Consider the following 25,466-nt stretch of genomic DNA (forward strand, 5'->3'; position numbering starts at 1 on the left):
AATGCCGCTTTACCAATAAGTTTAAGTAGGATTAATTTAGCAAGGAATACTTTAATTTTTTGGTCATATTCATACTACTTGTGTATCATTTCCATGAATATGATTGTCACAGTTTGCGAGACATGGTGCGTCGCCATTTCACCAAAATGATTTCCGAGGGTATTGGCTTCTCCCTCATTTCTGTCTGCTTAAAATCGGAGACCCTTGATACGCGAAGTATTCGAAAAATGATCTATGGGGGTCCACTCAAGTTCCCCTTATCTTGAGCGGGGCGCTTTGTGATGCAAGATATAGGAAGGGGCGGGGACCAAGAGAATATATTATATTCGTTTCCCCGTCGCCTTGGGATGTCGCTTGATCTTCAATGAAGGCCAGGTCTTTTGTTCATTTTTGACATTAGCACATTCAACATGATTCATAGCTCATTAAAATTCATAAGGGGGTATGCTTGCACTCACTCGATCTTGAAAAATGAATTGATAGCAATAAGAAGAGTTTGGCAGCAGACATGATTTACGAGGCATGATAGTAACCTATTGGCCATGCCGATGGGCGTGGTTTTGTGGTATGGGAAATGCAATATCTTCATGATATTTTCTTACAGACGAAACCCTTTTCTACATGCTTGTTACTTCGTATCGTTGCCCGAATGGATATCGTCATAATCATTTTCTTTAAAACATCTCAATAATAATTCTCTGCCATCATCATTATGTGCATAATCGCTTTACCCTGTCATATAGTTAGCACTGCCAGTGTAACCGAACACTAAGACTCTCCTTGTTCCTTTTTTTTTGTCTCCCTCTTCCACTATTTCTGTCTATTAGTCTTTGTATTTATCTGTTTGTATGTATGTATCATACAAATAATGATATTTTGCCACCTCCCACCTCCTCCCCCTCTCTTTCTCTATATATCTCATTTTCTTTCGAGAGAAAGGCAGACGAATACAGTCATCACCTAAGAAACTCACGTAACATGAATACTCTACCGTAAATGTGCGGCAACATACATGTAACTACGAAACAGCATACTTAGGATTCTAGCCCTCAACACTCAGTCATGTAAAAAAAATCATATCATAATCTTCTTCATACATTCTTATTACAACATGACCATGATGACATAAGTTATCACACCCCAACGCAATGTCAAACGTTACATACGATGACAAATGTTACATATGATAACAACTCACCTGCTGGAAACCCATTCTCCGTGTAAATCAGGCGGCGTCACGGCTTCGATCCCCTGACCGCCTTGTAACCTACGTAACCGTCTTCTGCATTCGGACCCTGGTCCCCAATTAGGACCAGCCAAATCAGGACTCATCAGACCGCTGTTCCTCGCAGCCTGGACCACCACGATCTCTGCCACAGCTGGTAAAAGAAAAATGAAAGCACTGCTATAAAATCGACTCATCTTCTCTTCGACTGCAGATTAATTTTATAGGTATATGACATTGTATGAAGACAGTTCAAGAATAATACATGCGGCGTGTATAGGGAAGTTGTTCTTATGCAAGTTCTTTTTATTACATGATGCAAATAGAAATGATTTTCACCAGACACTAAAATGTGGTCTTTGTGTACAGACTGTCAATGTGTAAATATTTATTTGAATCTTTCATTCTTTATTTCTTTCTTTCCTGATGCTACAATATACCTTGAGTTAAAATTACAATATATACTTGCTTTTGAGTATTTGACTAATAAGCAATCCACGGAAACGCCCTTTAAGTGATTGTCAATACCATTATCATGATCATAATTATCACCATAATCATTACTATCCCAACCACTGGCGAGGCCGGACTTGTTTGACAGAGGGAGGGGTGGCACAGACTGGGGGAGGCATCCCAGAGTCCCTCAATCATATAGGGTAGGGTTAGGGTAGTACCGTTGATGAATATTTAGCGGACGGAAAAGGGGGAATGGCCCCCTTTGAGCCCCGTGACCACGCCTATGATCACAATAACCATAATCCACCTCATCATCATTTTATAACTTATTTAAATAATATTTGCTTCATAAATTATTTGCTTAACCACTCCACACCACATCACGATCATTTTTCTCGTAGACATATCTGCACGTGCATCGCCACCTCAAGACAGAACTAAACCGACGCGTTAGTTTCATCACTCTTCTCGAATGTACGGGTGCAGAATTCGAACAGCTAATTGGAAAAGATTACGATCAAAATCTATTCCTCAAAAAGCCATCTTTATCCAAACGGAATTCCCTAACCATGAAATCCGCATACCGTGAGAGAGAACAAAAAGCAAAATCCTCCTCAAATCCCCAAAATATAACCCCAAAAATATTTGACCTAAAATCACTTCGCTTGAGTGATAAGTCAGACTGTTAGCTCTCCATCTTAATAAATTGTTAACACATCATTTTTTTGTTCTTCGCGAAAATCCTTCCGCGTCATTAGGGAATACCACAATCTATATTCTATCTCCACAATTTTTTCTCTATTTCCTTTTTTTTTCATTGTACGTTCCATCATTGTAATGTCTCCATCTAATCGTTCAATCTCAATTCAATGGAAGTGTTTGGTAAAGACTTTCCCTCCTGCAGTGGGGTTTGATCACACCTGTGGGACACAGCTTTCTTACGCCTGTTCGAGGGGCGGCGCCGGAGGGGCGTGTGGGGCATGACGACCCCCCCCCCCTTACACACAAACTCAAAGTTCATGTAACCAAATTCATAACCGTCAGTAAATGTTGAAGTTTGTAGGTTTGAGTTGGGTGGGGGATCGTTGCATCATGTCTTTTTATTTTTCAATTTCGTTTTCTTTATTTTTTCTTGTCGTTTGTTTGTTTGTTTGTGTTTTAGTTATTTCCGTCACTCTTGTTGGAAAACATTATTTTCTAGTTTCATGGTTTTAGCATATATATATATGGTATCCTTTTTTTTAGGTTGGCAAACTTATATGTCAAAAGATGATACTATCACCCTTTTAAACATATTTCATCTGCAAATTCAATCGGCTTGTAAGTTGGCTAAGGCTGCTTCTCTGTTGGCAAAAGAATGTCGGCAAAAAATGAAAGATGCCCCTCCTTAAATAAAGCTATAGCGACACCACCAATGTTTGGCCTACACCCCCATCCGCAATGGAACAAGCGGCGCCCCTCCTTCTGTTCTCCCCATCACCACTTGTCAACACATCGTAAGAAACTCATTTGTTTCAGGGGGCATATTTTCGTACCCATGAGCTTGGGGTTGGCTAACGAAAAAAATAAGTGTTGTAATTCAGGAACAGTCTGTGCCCAAGTGTCAACGAAAGTCGGTTGGTTACACGAAGATACAGAGCCTCATTCGCTTCGCATTTAATATTAATGACGAATGTGATTGCTCATGTGTTCATAGGTTGTAGAGTTATGCCCATGTACATACCGCAACATCACCGTTTTATTCAGTTGTACGTGTATATAGACATACATACATATCAATGTTTTTTTTTTTACTTCAGTTGTGCTGTTAACTGGAATTTTACCTTTTATTTAGGTCAAGAAAGAGAACTTTTTTTGTCTGCAGTGGTTTAAAAGAAGTCAAAACTAGATTTCATTATGTTGGCAAAGGTTGATGAAGAAGTAAATGGACTTATCTTAATATTTAAACAATTATTAAAAGAAAACATGAAACTGTCAAAGTTCGTCTACAATCACAGGAATTAAATTATATCAAATGAATATAGTAATAGGAATGGAATTAAATCTTAGTATGTTTGTTTCAACAACGCTTTTGGGCAAACCGTATTTCCATGCGCACAACGTTTGCTTTAGGTACTCATCTTTAATATAAAATCAATTTATATCGTGTTATTTCGTGTCTAGTCTTAAGCTGCCCTTATATGAACGTAAGCATGTTATAAACATCCACTTAGTCTTGTTACCATCTAGTCACATTAAATCACGGCCTTCACATCCACGAGGACGCTCTTCTTAACTTGCAAAAATATTGATTTTTCCACCGCGTTCTCGTTCAAGTTTTCCATCAGCTCGTTGCGTCGACCTACTTACACTCCAAAACACCGTATAAAAAGCTCTCTCTCTCTCGTCGCCATTCAGGAGCTTCGATTGCGCGAAAGTGTTTCACCCACGTGCCAGCAGGCACATAGCGCTATTAATGTCAACATTATTACAGAGAGAGAGAGAAAACAAACACAGCAAAACACATCATGTGTCGTCACAGCGCCAAACCCAGACACGAAACACAACAATCCTTAAATTGATATTTCGCGTGAGAACATTTTTTTTCCTCTTCTATTTTAGAGCGCAGTTATGTTCGTTTTTTTTTCTCGCGGGTTAATCCTGAAGGGGTGACACTGGATGTCAGAGGCGTCACGTGTCAAGATGAGAATTAACGTGGCTGGGGAGGCTGGAATGGGAGGATAGAGGTTTGGGAATACTTAGGATGAAAGAGATGAAGACAGAGGAAGAGAGATATGTGAAGACAATCGTGAAGATACTCAACATTGGACGGGAGAGAAAGAGGAAAAAGAAGTTGTTTGGATAGAATGAATGTAAATGACTAAATAATAAAATAAACATAGATGTGAAATCCAGGAAATAAACAAAGATGCTAGATGAAGGAGAGGGATACAACAGGAGTGTAAATATTCATGATTGCTTTACCAGAATGATGATAAGGCAAACACAGGAAGAAAACAAATATTTAAATGCCTCGAAGGGAGGCAAACAGAGAAAAAAGGGTAATAGATGATTAGAAAACGTACGAACAACATACATGTAAATGTAACATTTTTAATGAAGAGCAATAAGAGAGAGAGAGAGAGAGAGAGAGAGAGAGAGAGGGGGGGGGGGAAGAGAAGGGTGATGTGGGAAGGGGGCAAGAAAGAAATGGATATTCTGTATCAATGAGGAAACGAGATTATTAGAATGTCACATTACGATATCTTTCCATACCAAAGAGCTGCTACCGTTTGACATAAGACTCCATTGAACATTCAAAACGGGTGAAACGAGAAATCTCGAGATCACACATTTTAGTGTCCCTACAGGAATGGAATCTTTAAAATGAGAACGGAAGCATTACAAGAAAGATAGAGCAAGATATGGATAGTAGATGGAGACGGAGATAGATAGACAGAAGGAGGCAGACGCGGTGACAGAAAGGAGACAGAAAGAGGGACACAGACGAAAGAAGTGAGATAGGAGCCTTATGAATGTAGCTAATAATGTTACTATTTGATTTGTCATGAATTGAGCTTGTCAGTGAAGTCTCGATCGCGGCACGAAACTCGGTGTTGCTTCCAGCTCCCCCGGAGGGATCTCAGCCGAGTTTACCTTGCTAAAACCCCATCCCAACTCGAGGGTTAAGTTGATTAACCCCCTAAAAAGTAGAGGAACTCTTTGAGGACACGGAGCGGCGTCCTCCGCTACCGGCATCGTCTCCCAGTAGACTGGTATTATCCGCATCTTTTGGAGGGAGATGGCATCTTCGTTCTGAAATATGGATTTGTATTATTAAGATGCTTCAGACGTCTTCAGAGCTTCGGGGTGTGTGTGATTCGTGTGGATAATCCAGACACGGGGAGCGAAGGTGCCATGTTGGCAGCTGAGCCGCTGTACATACAAGAGTCGTGAATGAAGAAGGGAAGGCTCCCAGGTGGGCGTGGTGGTGAAGGGGAGGATGAGGGGTGAAGGTAGGGGCGTGTAGGGGTAGGTCTAAGAGAAAGGAGTAAGATGGACATGGTGAAACCGCATATGTTGCCGAGGACGAGGACGACGAGGAGGATGGCGAAAAAGAAAATGTATTTTAGGATGGTTAAGAGAGAATTGAACGAGTATAATGCTATGGAGTATAAGGGAATAAGATGCCAATAAGATGGCATTGTCTGATGAGAAACGGGGTTAGGGTGGGGTCACGAATTAACTATCTCTCTGTGGAATGGGGATAATAAAGGTGAGAGAACTTCAATTCATAGTAAAGGAAATGCATCACAAGAGATGCAGGATGGATAAGAGGGATGGAGGGAGGGGACTTTGGATGTGAAGGGGCTTAATAAGCGGACAGTGTATGACGAGGGAAGTGATGGGTGGCGAGAGGACAAAAGAAAGACACGGAAGATGAACGAATGAAGACAGGTGAAAACATAGAGATTGGAAAAAGGCGGAGTGTAACATTAGGAGGATGTGGAAGGGAGATGGGTGATAGCAAAGGAATAAGGTTAGGGATCGCCGCACAAAGAGGATGACGTGTTACCTGCTAAGAAGCAGATGGGTGTTAACTGAGTCTGTGTTAAAGATATGAATTGATGCCCTTCTGGCTCTCAGCAGAAGTTTCTAACTTAGTAAAAGATATGTTGGGGTGAAGAAGTAAAACATGTTTAAAATGGGGCGAGGATAAGAGAGATTCAATGAAGGGCAATCATCTTATTTTACGAGAGAAATTCAAGTGAAAAAATGGAAACGTCCGAAAACACAAAAATAATCCTGAAAAGGAGAATGGGCCACCTATCATCACCAAAATCTGGTACAGCAGCAGCCCATGAAGTGGTCTGCAATGTGTTCAGTACTTTTGCCGTCTTGAATCGAAACGTTCTCTGAGGTGCATTTTCCATCTAGTTTTACTGACGAACAGAACACGATTCCCGATCCACTCGCCGCGCTTTGTAGGCATCTAGGTTTTGAGGCTAAGAGTTTGGTGGGGCCCTCAATGCAGACTGATTTTCTCTTAACTTTCATTAGGAAGTAAAGACCTGTTTTGCCGCAAGCAAGATCGCTTCGACACTTAAAGCGAACACCCCGTAGGGCTAAGGATACGAAAGTACCTCGACGAACGGTTAAACGTTTATCGTCTCGAGTAGTATTATGTTGGTGCTACAGGTATAGGTACATTCTCTACTTCTTATCTCTGACGTGCAAAGAAATCAACACAATCCTCACACTTCTTTGCAAGATATCATCTTTGTTACAAAATATCGTCTTCCTTCTGCTCCGTCTCAGTTTCATTTATACCGAAATTTGCCGTCTCGCAGTCGTCGATGTTATCACCTTATCTATTTTTATACTCTTATGAATCTGATCAGTGGCGTAGCTATAGGGTCGTTGGGGCACGTACCCTGAAAGAGGGAGAGGGGGAAGGGGGAAGGGGGAGGGGAGGATGGTGAAAGAGGAAAGGCAACGCGAAAGATGGACGAAAAGACTCCTCCCATACCTCCCTTATTATAATGGCGTAGCTTTTTCTCACACATTTTCATTAAGCAACTAAAGTAAGATCGGTGCCGCCCCCCCCCCTGAAGACAAGAGTGCCCTTCAATACCTGAGCATAGGCTTCGCCACCATGTTGGCCATTGAGACTGACGATGAAAGTCAGAGATCACCTCACGTCCTTTCTAATCTCCAATCGATGCGATAATCTCTTTCCATTTACCTACAGACAAAATATAGCTTCCTAACGGTTGTTCCATTCCATTAAACACACTTCCCTTTCATACAAAGCTTCCATTCATCAAATCACTTTAAGCAAACTCTCCCAGCTCACAAACCCCAGCCACATCGCCCAAACCGACTGCAAACCGATTCCATATCGGCCGATTCTTGGCCATTATGTCCCAGTCTCACCAAAGAGACCGACTCAAACCCGACTCAAACCCGAACAGAAAATTGCATTACCATGAATAGCCGAGGTTCTGGTCGGTTTGGAGTCGGTTCCGAGGTTTGACTGAAGTATGAGGGGTAATATTTTTGTCGGTCTTTTGTCGGTTTTGAAGTCGGTTTGGCGGTGAGACTGCAGTCATTAGGGGTAATTTTTGTTCGGTCTGTCACGGTTTTGGATTTGGTTACGCAGTGTGGCTGGAGTTAGTTTCAGGAGTATTTATAAATTGTTCGGTCTTTTGTCGGTTTGGTGTCGACATCACCTGGTGAGACTGAGGCATGACGCCGCGCTGTTAATGGACTGTGGTGCTACAGTATCGGTGTTTGTGGAAATATGACAAGTGGTTGTTAATTAATAAGCAGAAAAGACCCAATGGTTATCGATCAGCAGCTTAAATTAGGTGGATCAATACTGAAGTGCCATTTAACCTTTTAGAGTATAGAACTGGGTACAGGGTTTGTGTTGATAACCCTCACACGTTTAGATACACAAGGGATTTGACTATTAAGTTAATATGTCATTTACAACATTAATACATCTTACATGTCTTTCATTATAGAGTATTGGGTTGTTTGTATAATTAAGCTAATAAAACATAAATGGTCTTACATTCGAACGTGTTCTATTTTTCATCTAATTGTAGAAAATGGAGAAACAGCAACGTAACATATTTTGATAACACACAAGGTATGTAGTGTATTTCAGATTCATCATAATATTGAAATACAAACCAATTAGCAATCCAGGATACAGACCCGACGTTAACAGGACAACTCATCAGCAATGAATGGTCCCCGAACGCCAATGGCGTGGGCAAATTTTCAATCAAAATGGTCAACACAGAATTATCAATAAATGCAGATAAATTTGGAATGTAATACCGGTATATTTATATACAATGACATTGTCTATGTGCGGACAATTATAGTCAACACGATGTAGATACTATCGTGTATTCAAACGACATGCAACTCGAATGAGAAACATTAAATCTTCGCTCAGTGTCACACAAAGCTCTCCAACCTGACTGAAAAGGGATTAGTCGGAGGGGGACAACAACCGTTAGCTTCAGTGGTGAATATCATAATGTGATTAAAATAGGGGAAGAAGTCACCAAGGAGCGTGTTGAATGGTTTGACATTGACAGAGGATGCTAAATTATGGAAAGTCAGGCCTTGGATGGAGATCAGGGATTCACATGAAGGGAGCAGGAGACAGAATGGGGGTAAGCTTATCAAGGGGATGGAGTTTAAAGAGAAGGTTGAGTTCTGGGAAGAGGTGACAAATAATTTGAGAGCATTATCATTGTACTGTATAATGCCAGTGTGGAAGAATATTAGAGAAAAAATATTCCCTGAAAAGCATGGCTCTTCAAATGCCTTAATATTTTAAATATGGCATGTAAAATCATAAAAATCGGGAAGGATTTTTACGCCACATGTTCGTGTAGTCCCATATACATCTGTCTGTGTACAGTGCTTGTAACTAGACCAAGACTGGGCCAAATTTCTTTTTATGTTGTCGATTCCAGAACCTTGCAGTACACACCAATACTTATATGTTAGATGATCAACCTTTTCTGATTGATTCCACCACGTTTCTTTCTCAATGCAATCGCATGACCAGAACTCAACTTTATCTTTAAGATCAGATTAAAGCCCCTGCCCTGCTTCATTAAAGCGCTATACTCGCACTAGGTATGATTATAGTCGTGGTATATAATTCTATTGGTTTATTCGCTTGACTCTCATTCCACGGGTTGAGGGTTCGGCACTATAACGTCCTTTGGAATGAAGTTAATCCTCATCTGCCACTCTCCACTTAGGTGTAAATGGGTACCTTGCAATTGCTAGGGTAATGAGAATTGCAGGCCTGCAGGAAGAGCCGTATTGGAAATGATGCGGCTACCCTGGGTAAAATTAATTCTACGCTGCCTTCAAAGTGTTTTCTCCGAATAGATAGATAGATAGATAGATATATGATTATATATCTACTATGATATCAAACAAACAAAAAAGGGATAAAAGAAGACAGCTTAGATCACAAATGCCGACTACGTGACCGTGTGTACATTATTTTAAATGACCTCATATTAATTGGCCTGTGCTCTTGTAACTCCTGTCATATCTTTATAATGTGGGTTTAAGGAAATATTGTGAAGAGATAATTGGAAGCCGAGTACATACATACAAATTGATGAGGGTCACACTCATTTCCTCTTTAATGTGAATGGGCTCATTGAAATGGTAATCCGGCAACTCCATTCTCCGGCGATATATCGGCCATTCCACCAATTATAACTCCTTCAAATCCTTTGAGAACCGCCAATGAAGAAAAAAAAAACCGGAAAGATAACATTCGGGTAAAAATGTTTCTATAGATATCCTGATAGATCTGGAGGGAATCCCTGTCACCTCCCCGAAAGGCAGGCGGGAAAATCCGATTATCATTTTACTTATGCATTCTGACGAGAGACGGAGAGAGAAATGAAGATGCATGGCAAAACTTGAGGATCAATTAGAATATTAAGCGAGTGAGTGACCTCGAAAATGATCTGGGAAGAAAAAAACAAGGAAGAAGGAGAAGACCGACATGAATTAATTCGATCGCAACATGATCCAAAACAGAGAGGGTATGAGAGAGGTTAGAAAGTGTGTGAGAGAGGGAGAGAGAGAGGGTGTAGAGGCAGAGACAGAGAGGGAGAGACGGAAAGAGAGACAGAGAGAGACAGAGAGAGAGACAGAGAGAGCCAGAGAGAGAGAGAGAGAGAGGAGAGAGAGAGAGAGAGAGATGGTGATGGGGGAATAATGGTACATTGTAAAATAGACGGACAGAGAGAGATATGGAAAAATAGGAGAGGGAGAGGGAGAGGGAGAGAGAGAAAGAGAGAGAGAGAGAGAAAGAGAGAGAAAGAGAGAGAGAAAGAGAGAGAGAGAGAGAGAGAGAGAGAGAGAGAGAATAGTGGTACGAGAGAACAGGGAGGGAAAGAAAGGGGTATTCCTATAAGTTAAAAAAATAACATAGAATATGTTGTAAGAAGAGAGTGATTTAAGGGTATAAGTTAAAGAATAACCTAGAATAATGTAAGATAAGAGTGATTCAGAAAGAGAGGGTGGTCACATCTGAACGATCTAGCAATAAATAGGGGAGGGGCCCGGGGCCCGGAAATCTTAAGCTCCCCCACTTTCCAAAAAAAAGTATTCTTCCCCCGTCAGAGATGTCCCTTAAGAGGATAAGCATAACTATAATCCCGACATAAATACAGTTTATGATTACATTAGCACAGAAAAGTCACAATTCCGAGTTGACATGTCACCGCTATATGCTTTTCCAGTTCTGTCGTTATTTTAAAGTTAGCTAATATGTACTCAACCAATTTGTTTTATAACTTTCTATTTTCTTTCTCTTTCAGCACTTTCTTCATTCTCTTTAAACGTCGTATTTTTATATCTCTTTCTTTTATTCGACCCTTGAATCTTAACAAAAGAAAACAAAAAGAAAACAAATATAAAATGAAAAAAGAAAACGAAAACGAAATACAAAAACAGAAACAAAATTACAAATAGGAAAAGAAATGCAAAAAGCGAAAATCTAAATCAAACACACAAACATTTAAAATAAATACTCCTTTCTCCCTTGCATATTTTACTCTTGGTCTACACTTCTTTCTCACATCTTATGGTTTTAAATTCAAATCGTTATTTGCGTTTCTCGATCTTTTCTCTATAGTGTTTAGCAGTTGATGCGATTTCGAAAGTTCTTTATTTTAAGCCTCATGTAACATGACAAAAGGATGTCCTTCTAAGTTCTTCGTTCTTTCCCTTGTCTTCCTTCTGAAGGCTAGCCATATTGTTCCAGAGGTCGTTGGTCCGAATCGGAGCGAGACTAAGTCCTAAGTATCCGGATTTGGTCCAAAATAAGAAGTCTGTGAATTTCTTTCCTGTCGGTGTTACCATTTTCTATAATATGTTACCACTTGTTTATCAGTACAGACATACATGATAATGTATACACCTTGAAAACGCAAAGAATTAAGTTTCCAGAGACTCGGAGAACTGGTGGAAATATCTGTTGCTTAACTATTACAATTGGAAGATGGAAAACGATGATGGAAATATCTTAATTCTTCCTGAATATTTAAGTTTATCATGCAATATAGATAATAATTATGATAACATATACTCTATTATTGGCATACAATGCAATTTATTCAGAATTGCCTATATCAAATCAATTTCAATATCATTATGACTGTATATTATGATGATCTGTCTTCTACATTGCCGTGGTTACTACTATTTTTCACAATTTTTTTCTAGTCGAGATAAATCATAAATCTGTCTTTTATTACAGTACTTGCCAAAAGTATAATTCCTTCTCCCGTGCAGTCATCCATTCCCATTACTTCATTCAATATAGTTTATTCAAATCACCAGTAAATGATCAATATAAATGATGACATGGTCACCCAAAGTATGACACCGTATCATATTCAACAACACCTTTAGTTGCACTAGAGATGCAAAGCTGAGATCAATATCTTCTCATTTTTACATACGTAAGAGCTTGGTAACATATCCCAATGTGAAAATAATACAACATGAAACACGCGAATGAAAAGGGTGAAAATGTGTTATTTTTAAACACATGAAACCGAGGCACGCATTCACGATCACGTCATACACGCTCCCCAGCGCGCCCGAGGTGGATGAAAACATATAAACGGGGGTTGTGATATTGGCGTGTTGACAAGCCTTACGCAAGACAACAGAGGTAAATGTAAGGTGTTTTTAAAGGTAAAGTTGGGTTCTGGTCATGCAATTTTTTTTCATTTCACTTTATTTATCAGCAAAGTGTCAAATATATTATATTTTTACATGATAATAGTTACTAAATGGGGCCAACAAATAGTAAACACTAGTCAATGTGGGCCATTCAATGCAATGATTATGGGGGGACCTGTATGACGTCTGGAAGCAATTGGGAAAATATTGATTATGTAGCACTTAAGAATCTGTGTTTAAAGCGAATTTTTGCAATTAGCGAAATAATAAGAAATTGATTTGGTCTGGCTGAAAGTCACATGCACTGTGCACAGAATTTTGTTTATGGGACTACCCAAACATGTGGCATTAAACTTTGGTCGAAACTATGCAGCAATGTATTGTCATATTTCAAATTACAAGGGCATCTGCAGAACAAAGGACATTTCTCACATTACATTTTCCATGATATTCTTCCTTTTACTAACATAACATCATGATGAAGCTAATGAATTTCCCCCCTTTTTTGTCCAAACACAACCTACTCTTTAAATGGTTTGTCGGCTTTATCATCGTGGCATCACGCACGAGCTCGCACACCTGAAACCTCTTGATCTGGTAGCTATGGTTCTCCACTTCACAGATCTAGGACGATGCCCTACTAATCTCCCTCTCATGTGAGCTCTTTAAAGGACTATAGGGGTATTAAGTCCAACATGACATGTAGAAAACATGCTAATGAAAAGATATAAACTGCATCGGTACAATGGACTGAATGGAAGGGAGCTTAGTGCGTAATGGACATTTGGATATTGGGTCTGACATCGCAATTGAATGTAAAGTGAAAAAGAAAACAAGATGAACGTGAATGAAGTCTTCATGAGCACTACATGGACAACGGGTTATCATCACAGCATGTAAAACTTATAAGAATAAACTTAAGATTCAATATGTCGACTAAAATAACTCTAATTAGGGGTTAAAGGACAACGATATAATTATATTAGGTCTAACATCACGACGTATGGAATTTGACAAGACAGACTTCGGAGGTACAATTTCTTGAATGAAAGCAACTTTGATCACTTATAGAGGACGAGGGGATATCGTCATTTCATGTAGAAAGCCACACGTATGCGTACAGTGATTGAATGGAAGCATCTTCGAAACATAATGCTGAACAGCTCTTGTTATTTGAACATTTAAAGAGTAATTTGGATATTCGGTAGTAATAGTAGTAGCAGTATTAGTATAGTAGTTGTATTAGTAGTAGAAGTATAGAAGTAGTAGAAGAAGTATAGTAGTAATAGTAATAGCAGAAGAAGTATTAATAGAAGTAGTAGTGAAGAAGAAAAACACGTTGTGTATTCTCAACTGAAAAGTATATTGACACAGTGATTAAAACTGTGAACTTTATTTTTTATCTGATTTTCTTTGGTTTGATTTGATTTTTATTTTTCTATCCACATTAACATCCACGACGATTTTCGCATGGCACGTACTACATTGAAATAAGTTGTATACATGTGTACATAAAAGGTCATCATGTTAAGGAAAAGCTTAAATGAAAAGCAACTGCAACAAGACAACAACAAAAACAAAACTATTTATAAAATGGCGTCTATTGTTACGACTGGCAAAAAGACAAAGCATTTCCTAATATGTGTATTAACTGACAAGAGACAACTTGAGCACTGAGTAGGTATACCCAAGGATCACGAGCATACTAGTTGATTGTTATAAATATTGGGATAAATGAGGCCAACTTTTAGATAATAGAATTTGAAATCAATTTTTTTTCTCTTAATTATATTAAAAAAATTATAATTCTATCCCATCGCCTTACTGCGTTTATCAATCTCTAAATCTTTTAATGCCGTTCAATTATCCAATTACTACATTGTACATCTCTACATCTCTCTAATTTTCCTTAATATTCAACATCACTAAGTTCTCGTAAAATCTTGATATTTCAGGCTCAAATGACAGGGTAATTTGTAAAATCTGGGTTAATTATAAAAGCCATAATGGAGAGGAAATGCGCTTGAAATCTTTCGTATTGACGTCCCCATTCGATCTTTAAATCCATGGAGAGCATTAAGGGCTGTTTTAAGCGCTGGAGTACAATCTTTTATTCTTAGCCCAATCAAACCCGTCTCCCTCTGGATACGCATCCGTGACAGAAGAGCAGGCGACAGTGGGAGGAATCGCCGCTTAAATATCGAATTACCGATAGGGAAAAATCATCTGGGCGGGAAATGATGATTGCAGTTTTAAAACAAGTGGGGCAGAACAATATTTACTGTAATATGAAATATCATTATGGGATGGATATATCGTTTTTTTTTAGATGAGGCAGGGGGTGTTGCTTCTGAAAGCGTCTAATTGTTTCTACTTAAGAATGCTTAAAGCCCGTCTGCACTAGTTTGACCAGGGGATTAGACCTCCCTGCAAGATCCCTGACAGGTGGTTATCTCATCAAATCAGCTCTCAATTAACATAAGAAAAAGGGGATCATGGGGGACCAACAGGCACCGATTAGGCATTGTTTGCTATACAGAGGGCGCAAGTACATGTAGATAGCGCAGTGGGGCTTTAAAGGAAAGTATAAACAGGACATGACATGAAAATGATATTGATACACAAATGTTTTTTGAGAGGTTTCACCGCCTAACGTGGAAACGGCACTTGACCCTGAAGGAGAAAAAATAACATCAAGAGCGCATAGGTCTACGCAGAAACAACATTATACTTGAGGCATGCATACTGATATATTACTCTTTGGTTTCAATGTTCAGTTTAAAATTCATAGTCAAGATCAAGTTTCTTACAGTAAGGATTACAGCATACTCATTCGACTGTGCTATCTCCGTTTTGGGATCCCCATTTTAGGTGCGACTAGACCACCCCCCCCCCCCCCCAAAAAAAAAAAAAAAATAAAAAAAAAAAAAAAATATTACATCTCTCTCTCGCTCTCTCTCTCTCTCTCTCTCTCTCTCTCTCTCTCGCTCTCTATTTTAAAGTGCCTTCATAACCTTCATCCACATACCCTATTCTCTCGCCATCACGTCTTCATAATCATCAGTTATCTTCCTTTGCACATTATCTCTATATCTCTACATCGCTTAAATATGTTCTCCTACTGATATGTCCCACTTGCCATTTCTGTGTAGGCAACTATAGGATGGACTCCCATCTATTTCTCTCTCTCTCTCTCCCTCTCTACTTCACTGAGTAGCACGTCCGCCATTTTCATCCCTGGCGGTTCACCTAACACACGCACACATCCTCATTCACACACGCCCACCCACCCACTCCACATTCTCGATGTACATGTGGGGTTTCACTATCTATTCTTAACCCGCCGCCTCCGGCTGGCTCTCGGGACACCTGTGTGATTTCTCCATGGCCAACAGAAGCGGTAACCGTTTGATCATTATCCCCTCTTTTGTACACTTTTATCTTCCACTTTATGTCGTAAGGATTCAGCATTTCAGAATCTGTTTTTCTCGCATTGTTTGGTTTCATAAGCCCTCTTGCATATTTATTTTTGCTATCTATTCTTTGACTTGGAAGTTCCACTCGAATGAAGTACTGTGTTTTCCGCTAAGCTTTTCACACATGACATACATCCAATTATCCAATGATAGTGATAAACATTGAATTCCATAAACAGGATGCCTACCCGAAAGGGAAGGGGAGCAATGGGATTCCCTCCCCAGTCAAAGTATTCCCCCCCCCCCCCACTCCTCCACCACCACTACCACCACCACCAACCCCGACCCCTTATCAGCAGCTCCTGAACAAACGATGACGGAAGGTGTTTTGGGAGATTCCTCAAACATTTCATTTAGCTCCAAATTTCTTACCATCCACTCTTAAAAACACTCAACATTGTTCGAAATAAAATAGCATACTGAAGAATTCAACTATTAATGCAGTAATGTATAAACGCTTCTTTCTTTATTTTCATTTGAAAACAGAAAGACTAAAAAACAAAAATATAAACAACAAACCCGTAAATAGGCAAAAGAAAAAAAACAAACTTCAAGAATCAAACCCAAAATCGAATTAATTTACATATATGATGAAAAATAGCGACAACTTCCAACAGGTGGTAGTAATGGTTGCTATGCGATGATGAAAAGAATAGGCTATTTAGTGCCACCATATTTTCTATTGCCACCATTATGGGAAAATTAATTAGAAGTGTTACTCACCTAAAATCACAAAATATAGGTTGATAATCCAAATCATCTTTGCAGCATTAAGTATATTCCAGTTAGGAGTTTTTGAATATCCTCTGTCAATAAAGACAGTCTCTTGTGGGCAAACTAGACGAGCTTTATAAATACGCATCTCCACAGACACCTTTTATCCAATCAGCGCTCCTGTTTATATATCACGTGATATTTCCGACGACAGAGTTTCGTTCATTGCATGCTGTCAGAGCGACGTGAACGAAGTGAAATGAACGCTACGACGCCTGCTTACGTTGCTTTATAGCAAAATATCATGAATACAAAAATCATGATATTGACAAAAAGATGATGAATAGTTGAAACATGGCTTTCGTGCGATGTGATCCGTAATTAATTGAACACAGACGTAGAGAATGGATATACGAATTCACATCTCGGCGGGGTTTTTCCTTTGGCGTAAGTCCGCAGCTGCTCGTAGTCAAACGCACAAAATTATAACCCCTTCCAAGTACATTAGCCCTCTAAATTAGATGAGCTCTTGCTTTAATCGATGTTGGCTTCATTCATGTTCTACGTTGCGCTTGCAAGCTGCGTGGTTTTGTCCAATGGTGTGAATTTATAGATTGCCAAGCTGTAGCAGTGAACTTTTACCGATGCAAAGAATGAAAAATAATAATGTCTCTCTGATGGAATCATTGACTTAAGATATAGTATATTATTTCTTTTTCACACTTCAAGTTCAAGCTTAGATCATGGCAAGTGGAGAAATAAAAATCACACTTTATTGAGTGATATTTGATTCGGTTTAAACGTTAAAAGGACTGTGAACTTATACGAGTTGTCTTTCTACCGACAGAAATAGGTGATAAATGTTTGATTTTCACACTCTAAATAAGCTTACGAGATGGAATCATTCACCAACAGTTTCACTGACGTGTTGGCTAAAAGCACCTGCGCTGCATCAAGATTAAATTGGTAAATTATTTCCTCATAAAGAGCAAAGTTCAGATAATTATGTCAATAGATTTTTGATATCCTGATGTTCACCATTAATTATTTGACATAATTATATACTATACAAGTTGGATTAACGTTCTCAAAAAACACGAAAGTCCACGTAACAGTAGATTAGCGAGCTAGAACAAGGTCGATATTTGCTCCAGTTCAAGAAGATATTCCTGTTCGGGGTTTACTGTCTTACGATTGTGAAATCGTGTCAGAAAAAAAGAAAATGATGATGATCCAGACAAAAGTCTTGCAATGTTGGTTAGAAAATCCTGTATAATGAGTTTGAACAGATCAACACCTGAATTAATAATCCAGTCTGTGAAGTCATGGATGTAAAAACATCCTATAGTGTCGAATGAGATGATAATTGCAGCTTTTTGTTTAATCCAAGTCACCTCTCGTAGCGCGTAGGCTACCAGAAAAATCAATCAGAGCTGGTGTAAAATGAAAAACCTCTCTTCAGTCAATCGGATGTATCTCTTGATCTAGAGCTGAGAAGCTGGAACAGCAGAATCAATAAAATACACCTGCCAATGCTTCCATTTAACACGTTCGAATCAGGATGGGGGTGCTTGGAGCGAGCGAGTGGGTAATGAAGGAAATGGAACGTAAAAGAGATCGGTTGGTTAGAGACGATAAGTATTCAGGGTTTTGCTTCGCCTTGCATTAATACGCCACGGCTCGGCTCAAGTTGTCCATCCATTCACAAAACAACGCCACAGATCGCATCAAGTAGTGTATCAGTGAGGGCATCAGTGGAGAAATACTAGAGCGGTGTTCGTTTACCAGCACACTCGAAAGAAAGTAACGAGTACCTTCTCCTTAGTAATGGTAACATGCGACTTCTACGGATTTCCTCTCCTCTCTGACTGACTTCTCTGTGTATCTCTTTCTCTCTCTCTCTCTCTGTAAAAGATCTTGATCTCGGAATCTTCAAAGGAACTCCTGGTTGCTCTCGTCAGCAAGCGGAATCTGAGTACATTTGGCTAGAAGTTTGTGGGCACTCAGATAGTTTTTCTCTTCAGTACATCCCAATCAGTCAATGCAATTCGCTTTCGTGTTTATTTCTCCCCTATCTCCTCCTCCTCCTCATCTCCTTGTCACTCTCCGTCTCTCCTACCCTCTCGATTTCCTCTCCATGAATAAGAAATGCCAAAGACGTCTTAATGGCGCTTTACGGCAGGTGTTTTCTCACCGGCAGCATCTCATTTGCGACTTCTTGATAGGGTCTTTACTCCACTTAGCTCACCTGCCCTCTGTTGACTCTCTTCCGTGAATGTAAATAACACCCCTAGTCTGTCACGAACCTCCACAGCAATGACCCAGCTACTGGACAACTCCACTAGAGGCTCTTGAATTAAAACGAAGGTGTCACTCCGACTTTTGATGCCTCGCGTATTCTCAAGGAGGTCAAATCCAGCATGAGAACAAAATGACGTTTCGCGTAATAATTAGTCAAAAACCCGCATAAAACAAGGTCAGAATTCACGAATGGCATATAACTCAGTAAAATTTACATCGAAACATTTGTTTGATATAAGCCTATGACGAAACAGAGAATCGCAAAGCTGTTTTTGTAACATATCCAGTTGCTCCAAATAGATTTACACTAATTCCCTTCTTTATAAGACTTCGACTATAAAGCGTTTTTTGAAGAGCTTCCAGAATACCAGCGGCGGCGTCCAGCACCGTCTCACGCTCCAATGGCTTGGTGGTGCGACCTGAGAAGCTGAATGGATGTGTACATCACAAGCTCATAAGTGTTGCGAGTAAATAATCATTAGGTCGCACGTCCCCAACGCCGTACGCGCGTGTAGGCTCGGTAGGGCAACGCCATGCGAGAGTAGTCTGTGGAAGCTGTATTCCTCGGATCGCTCTAGCAGTGATAGGGAGTTGAGCTGTACAAAAATCTACTCCTGATCAAAATCCGTTTATTTGGCAATGGTGCCGCTTCGGTAAATATATAAAGGGTGGTTCTCCTTCCTCTTCTTCTCACCTTTTCCCACTTTATTTTCCCTTGAGGTAAGCACTGGATGATAGGAAGCGACTGGCATGAGGGTGAACCTATGAACTTTACTCAGGCTCTGTAATTCCTGGAGGGGTATGGTCTCGATCTGTCCTCATCCTCTCACTCCTATCGTCTACTTCCAATCCCATTCCCTTTCCCTTTCACCTAAGAAAAACTCTGTGATCCCTTTTCTTTCCTCTCTCTTGCTATTAGGCACATCATAAATTCAATGGCGTTATGTATATGCATTATCCATCGTCCTTTATGATTACCAAGTTCGTCTACCCCTCACCCTGCCTATCTTTTGTCTCATTCTTTCATTTTCTCTTCTTGTAATTTTCCGCCATTCGATTGGGGGTGGGGAGAGGTGCACCGTACCACTGTAGCAACATTACAAATAATATTCTTCCTCATTTATTTTTTGTATCCTTAAAACAAAAACATACCTTCACATTCCATTTTACCCTCACTCCTCTGCATAAAAAATACTGCAAAGTGCCCTTTGCCCTGTAGCTACGCCATTAACCATGTAATACTTCAGGCCTAATATTCTGTAACCTCTCTTCGTACTTCTTTTTCCCCTTACATTCCCTCGCATACAAACATTCCCCTTTTGTGCCACCTCTTTTCAAAACTGTAAATTATCCCATGCAATGCGTAATCTTATAATCCCTCTCTTTCAAAGCTCTTCTTTAATTTTGCGTTATTATTATTTTCGACACCTGCTTCATATATTTTGTTTTGTTTACAAATTTGTCTCCTTGTTTGGGGTGTGTTTTCACGGTTGAACTGCACGATTTCTTTTCATATAAAATGCAATTTCACCTCCCAGGTTGCTTTAATATTCCATCGCTATGTTCACTGATGTTCAATTTCCTTCGCAATACCAAGCAGTTTGTTGCAAGGAGACGAGCACAGTAAACCAAAGGTGATTCGATTGCTGATAGGACGACAGAACACATTGTTCACAAAATTAATAATATTCAGTTCTTGTATAGTAGCGCATATCACATTATAACCTTCCTATGTGCTTACAAAGAGCGTTAGAAATTATCACCCGAGCCTTAGATGAATAAAAAGGCAAATCGAAAGGAAGGGAATGAATAAAGAACAAAAACATCAACGAACAGACAGAATGGGTGCCTGGTATCAAAGTAATTCCATAGGAAATTAATTTTGTTCAAGGGCGTATAAAGAAAACACGAACAAAAAAATCACCTTTCAAAGTCACTGTTTCCTCCCAGACTTTTTCGTTGTAATTTTCCATTATCTCGTTGCCATGTCAACAAATTTCTGAAGTGGATCCTAATCGCATCTTTCGTGCCAATTTCATCTTGCTCCTGAAAATATGAGAGCTCTCTCAAGGTCGAATCGTGCTCACATTATTCTGCCATTCGCCCATGACCTTGGTAGTTCATTAATGTTCTACGCGAAGAAGACGCATTGGTTGTTAGAGAGGTGGGAATGAAGGAGCGATAGTACTTTGAGATGAGAGCCCGAGGAATGAACAAAGAATGAACAAAAAATAGAATACGGGAATACTGTATTTCAGGTATAGTGCTAGAGATTTACATCTTCTGGTCAACAATCTAAATATTTGTGTAATTAATGTGTAACTATATACATCTGTATTTCATAATTATGATTATATTCTTTCATTTTAGATTATTCAAAATGTTCTCATTGAATCGAATTTCGTTTTCATCTCTATTTGATTGTAATAATTTTTCAAAAAGTTTCAAAACGCTCAAATTTCAAATCGCGCTTTGATTGTATTTTTGGTCATTACAGTTCTCAAATATTTTGTTTACGATGTTATACATCACATCAAAGTCCCATTAAACCCATATGCCATGATATTGGTAATTCCAGTGGCCTAGGGTGGCCCCGTCAGTAAGGGGGCACTGGTGTTATCGAGGGGCGAAGGGGGGGGGGGGGTATCGGTCTTATTAAACGCGAATTGACAAGGCCATCTATTTGGTATAGGGTATGGGAGGGATTGAATCGTTTTCGTTTCACCCTTCTTTCCACCCTTTTCCTTTTCTCTTTCTCTCTCTCTCTCTCTCTTTCTTCCTATTTTGGGGGTGTTTAATCGGGACATGTGCCCCCGTGCCCATTGAGGCTACGCCATTGAGTGATCCTATACCCCATGGACCTGGCTCTAAGAGTACACGACGTGTTGAAATGTCGGTCAAGGAGAAGATATCCCCTTGTTTGTATACAAACTGTGCGGTTTACAAGATGGTGGATTGGGGGTGGATTACCCTCAGTGAAAGGGCAAGAGGACTAAAGATGAAGAGAGAGAGAGAGAGAGAGAGAGAGAGAGAGAGAGAGAGAGAGAGAAAAGAGAGGGGGAGAGAGAGAGGGAGAGAGAGAGAGAGAGATAGAGAGAGAAAGAGAGAAAGAGAGGGGGATAGAGAGAGAGAGAGAGAGAGAGAGAGAGAGAGGGGGGATAGAGAGAGGGAGAGAGAAGAAGAGAGGGGGATAGAGAGAGAGGAGGGAGAGAGAGAGAGAGAGAGAGAGGGGGAGGGAAGAGGGAAGAGGAGAGAGGGGAGAGGGGATAGGGAGGGGTATTGTAAGAGGGGTGTGGCGAGATGGATATATTCAGTGGAAGGTAATGGGGGCGTGCAGCAGCGGGAAAACATGGGTCCAGCCATTGAGGAGACACTCATTCACGGGGGGGGGGGGAGGGGGCGACGGGAACCGTGGTAGGTAGGTCTTGTTGTTATAGGGAATCTAATGGGAGATAATTAAGTCATCGGGGGTGTGGGGAGGTTGGGACACGGTTGTATCATCTTTATATCGAACCCCCCCCCCTCCCCCACTCTCCTTCCCATTTGTATGTTTGTTCGTTTTCATTAGTCCACTGGGACACGTATCCCTATTGTAGCGAAGCTTCAGTATAGTTGTCTCTTTTACATACTTCAACTTGATTCAAAGTAAAGAACACGTACGGAATCGGATACATTCATCAACTTGAAACACTATCCTCGTTGCCACTTCACCACAAACACCGTGGCAAGACCGTAAGCAGCAGTATATTTTCATAAATAATTTGTCATCTTTGAAACTAAGCTACCGATTGTCCATGATTGGGTGATTATAACATTTTCCTCTCCAGAAACGTAGCTTATATCATTTGAATTCAATTCTCACTAAAAATTTGCAATGAAGCTAACATAAACATATATATTTTTATTTTTTCAGATAGTTTACGTTGAGAAAAGTACAATGCACACAACCACTGTGCTCTGTCTGTACATTTATTATTGGTAGAGGGCGACACACTATTCTTCGACTACATGTCATTGACTGTGCTTACTGCATCCTGTATAGATCAACGGTGTTTTAAGTCAGTCTCTCTCTCTCTCTCTCCCTCTCTCTCTCTCTCCCTCTCTCTCTCTCTCTCTCTCTCTCTCTCTCTCTCCTTCTCTCTCTCTCTCTTAGCTTGTTCCTTTCCCCCTCTCGTTCTTTTTGTGTTCTCTTTTCATTCTTTATCATACCCCGTGTCATACTCTCGACCTAAGTTTTCCCCGTGAAATCACACATTATCACCATTAATATACTGTACTAGCAGGGAGCAATGTGAAAAGAAGAGGAAGAGCTCTGTCGAATTGCATGCATCCGGCCGGCCTTACCTTTTTCTACAGAAAAAATTTAAAACTATATGACATTGATCTTTATAAATATTGGAAAAATATCATTACACTATCCCCATGAACTACATACATAAGAAATTTCAAAAGTGCATAGTGAAAGGTACAGTAAACAGGCAATCTTTGGAGAAAAAAAATGATGAAACACAGAAAAAATAAAATCACTAATCACAAATAGAAACAAAATTACATAATATAATAGATTGTCAAGTTTTGTTTTAATTTGCACAAACATGAAGTAAGATTTCAATCACACCCTGATGCGAGTGCATATTCAAAAGACACATAAATCAACACAAGCCAAGCATGACAGGGAACGGGGGAGGATGAGGCAAGGGAAAGCAATTATTTATCCCCTCCTACATTCTCCCAGCAACATAAGTCATATATTTATAATTTTCCAATTGTTAACACACTTTTTTGTTCGATGAATACCCCCCCCCCCCCCTCCTTCCATTTCCAAGACAAAAAACATGAGTACATGAGTTGTGAATCCTAATCCTTGGGTAAAGCTGCAAAGGGCATGGCAGGAATTTGCACATGTAAAATCTCAAAACATGTGAAAAAGCCAAAATGTTGTAAAAACAAAATCACAACGGAAAACTTTTTTAAAAAGTATGGTGGCACAGTTTTCATATTAGCAAAATTACAGTCATTTTTCTTTAAGATTTGAATTTTGCAACTGGCAGTGTTTTATTCAACCCAATATTTGCTTTGTACAGTAAAAAATTGAGGGCTTCCATTTTCACACATAGAGAGAAAATCACAGAGTCTTTTGATATTTGCACATACTTTCATAAACTCATCTACATGTAGCTACTACGGATAAACTTTGAGATACCCTTTTAGGGCTTGCAAATCCCCAAGATGGGCTTTAATGTACAGGTACATGTAATCACACACTTATAATACTGTAGCACACATGAGAGCAAAAATTCAGTTTAAAAAAAAAAGCAGCAATAACAAAGAAGCAAAGAAAGAAAAGAAAAAGTAAAAACCCCATAATGTGTTCAAAAATTTACAAAATAAACTGATATGTACATATATTGCAAGTTTTACTCTGCTTACAAAAACACAGAAAAACATAGCAGAAATAAAATTATAAAATATTTCAAAACACTTATCTTCTCTGTATTAACAACATATTTTTGACATCAAAACAACAAAGAATACAAATCTTTAAACTGTTTATTATTTTGTTATTTTCTTGCTCATGGCCCATAAAAAAAATAACTAGAAGGAATGCATATTATGTACAATGTTTTACTTCAGTCTTTCATAATAGTTCCATAAAGATAAAAATTCAATTTGGGATAAGTACACTTCACCTGAAAGGTCCTTCATAAATTTGCTATAAAGTAACTCTTAATAAATCTGGTCAAAAAGAACACTGTGCAGCATTTTCATGCACATGAAACTCTATACAAGATTTATGCATGTCCAATGTGGGTCATTAAGAAGTGCTATTTGTAGAAAACTATGAATAGCAATTTAAAAATTCCAAATACCAACCTACACGTTCATATTCAATGGTAGTAGATTTTTTTTCTGTCGTAAAGTGTATATATATATTCTGAAATATTAACAGTACATGTATATTTAAAAATATATTATGTCCAATAAAGTATAGAAGCAAACTAATTGCACAGTACATATAATAGTGAGTTCAGCAGGAAGTTCCATGTTTACGGTAGGCCAGCTTTCCTCATAAATAATTCAAGGTCACAAATTTGTGGATACTCTTAGACTTGCGCAATTGTCCCCAAAGGGCCCGTTCAGATATTGTGCCGTAAACCACAACTGCCGCAATAAGAAAAAGCACAATTTTTTTAAGGTGTAAATGAACTACGTGCAACAAAGGATTGGCTTGTATTTACTAGTGCTGTAACATCACGGATATCTCCAATTCCGTTTAACCGCCTGTCAAAACCGGACGGTTTTCGGTTAAACAATTTTTTTTTTTTTTAAATAAACAAAAAAAGCTGGAAGGTGATTTAACTGAAGGCGCCGATTTGTGCTTGTGAACTAGTCACAAACAATGTCGTTTTATAATAATGTGTAAGATCATTAAAGTAAATTAAAAACAGAGGACCTAGGATAGAACCTTGTGGTACACCATGTGTTAAACTTGGATGAATATATATTGAGATCTATTACAAAGATTACTTTCAAACCAAGATGACAGACAAATTGGAGTG

At 39.3% G+C, this 25,466-nt stretch overlaps 1 long non-coding RNA gene across 1 annotated transcript; it reads right to left on the minus strand.

Annotated features, from left to right (window-relative positions):
• Nucleotides 1-1,308: 1,308 nt before the first annotated feature.
• LOC115920366 lies at nt 1,309-19,323 on the minus strand. Its single transcript, XR_004062366.1, has 2 exons — nt 16,615-19,323; nt 1,309-1,379 (listed from the first exon to the last, which is right to left on the minus strand). It is a non-coding gene; the product is annotated as an uncharacterized LOC115920366 (long non-coding RNA).
• Nucleotides 19,324-25,466: the final 6,143 nt, after the last annotated feature.

The sequence above is a fragment of the Strongylocentrotus purpuratus genome, unplaced genomic scaffold (assembly GCF_000002235.5).
Source record: "Strongylocentrotus purpuratus isolate Spur 01 unplaced genomic scaffold, Spur_5.0 spur5_scaffold_8, whole genome shotgun sequence".
Classification (NCBI taxonomy): domain Eukaryota; kingdom Metazoa; phylum Echinodermata; class Echinoidea; order Camarodonta; family Strongylocentrotidae; genus Strongylocentrotus; species Strongylocentrotus purpuratus.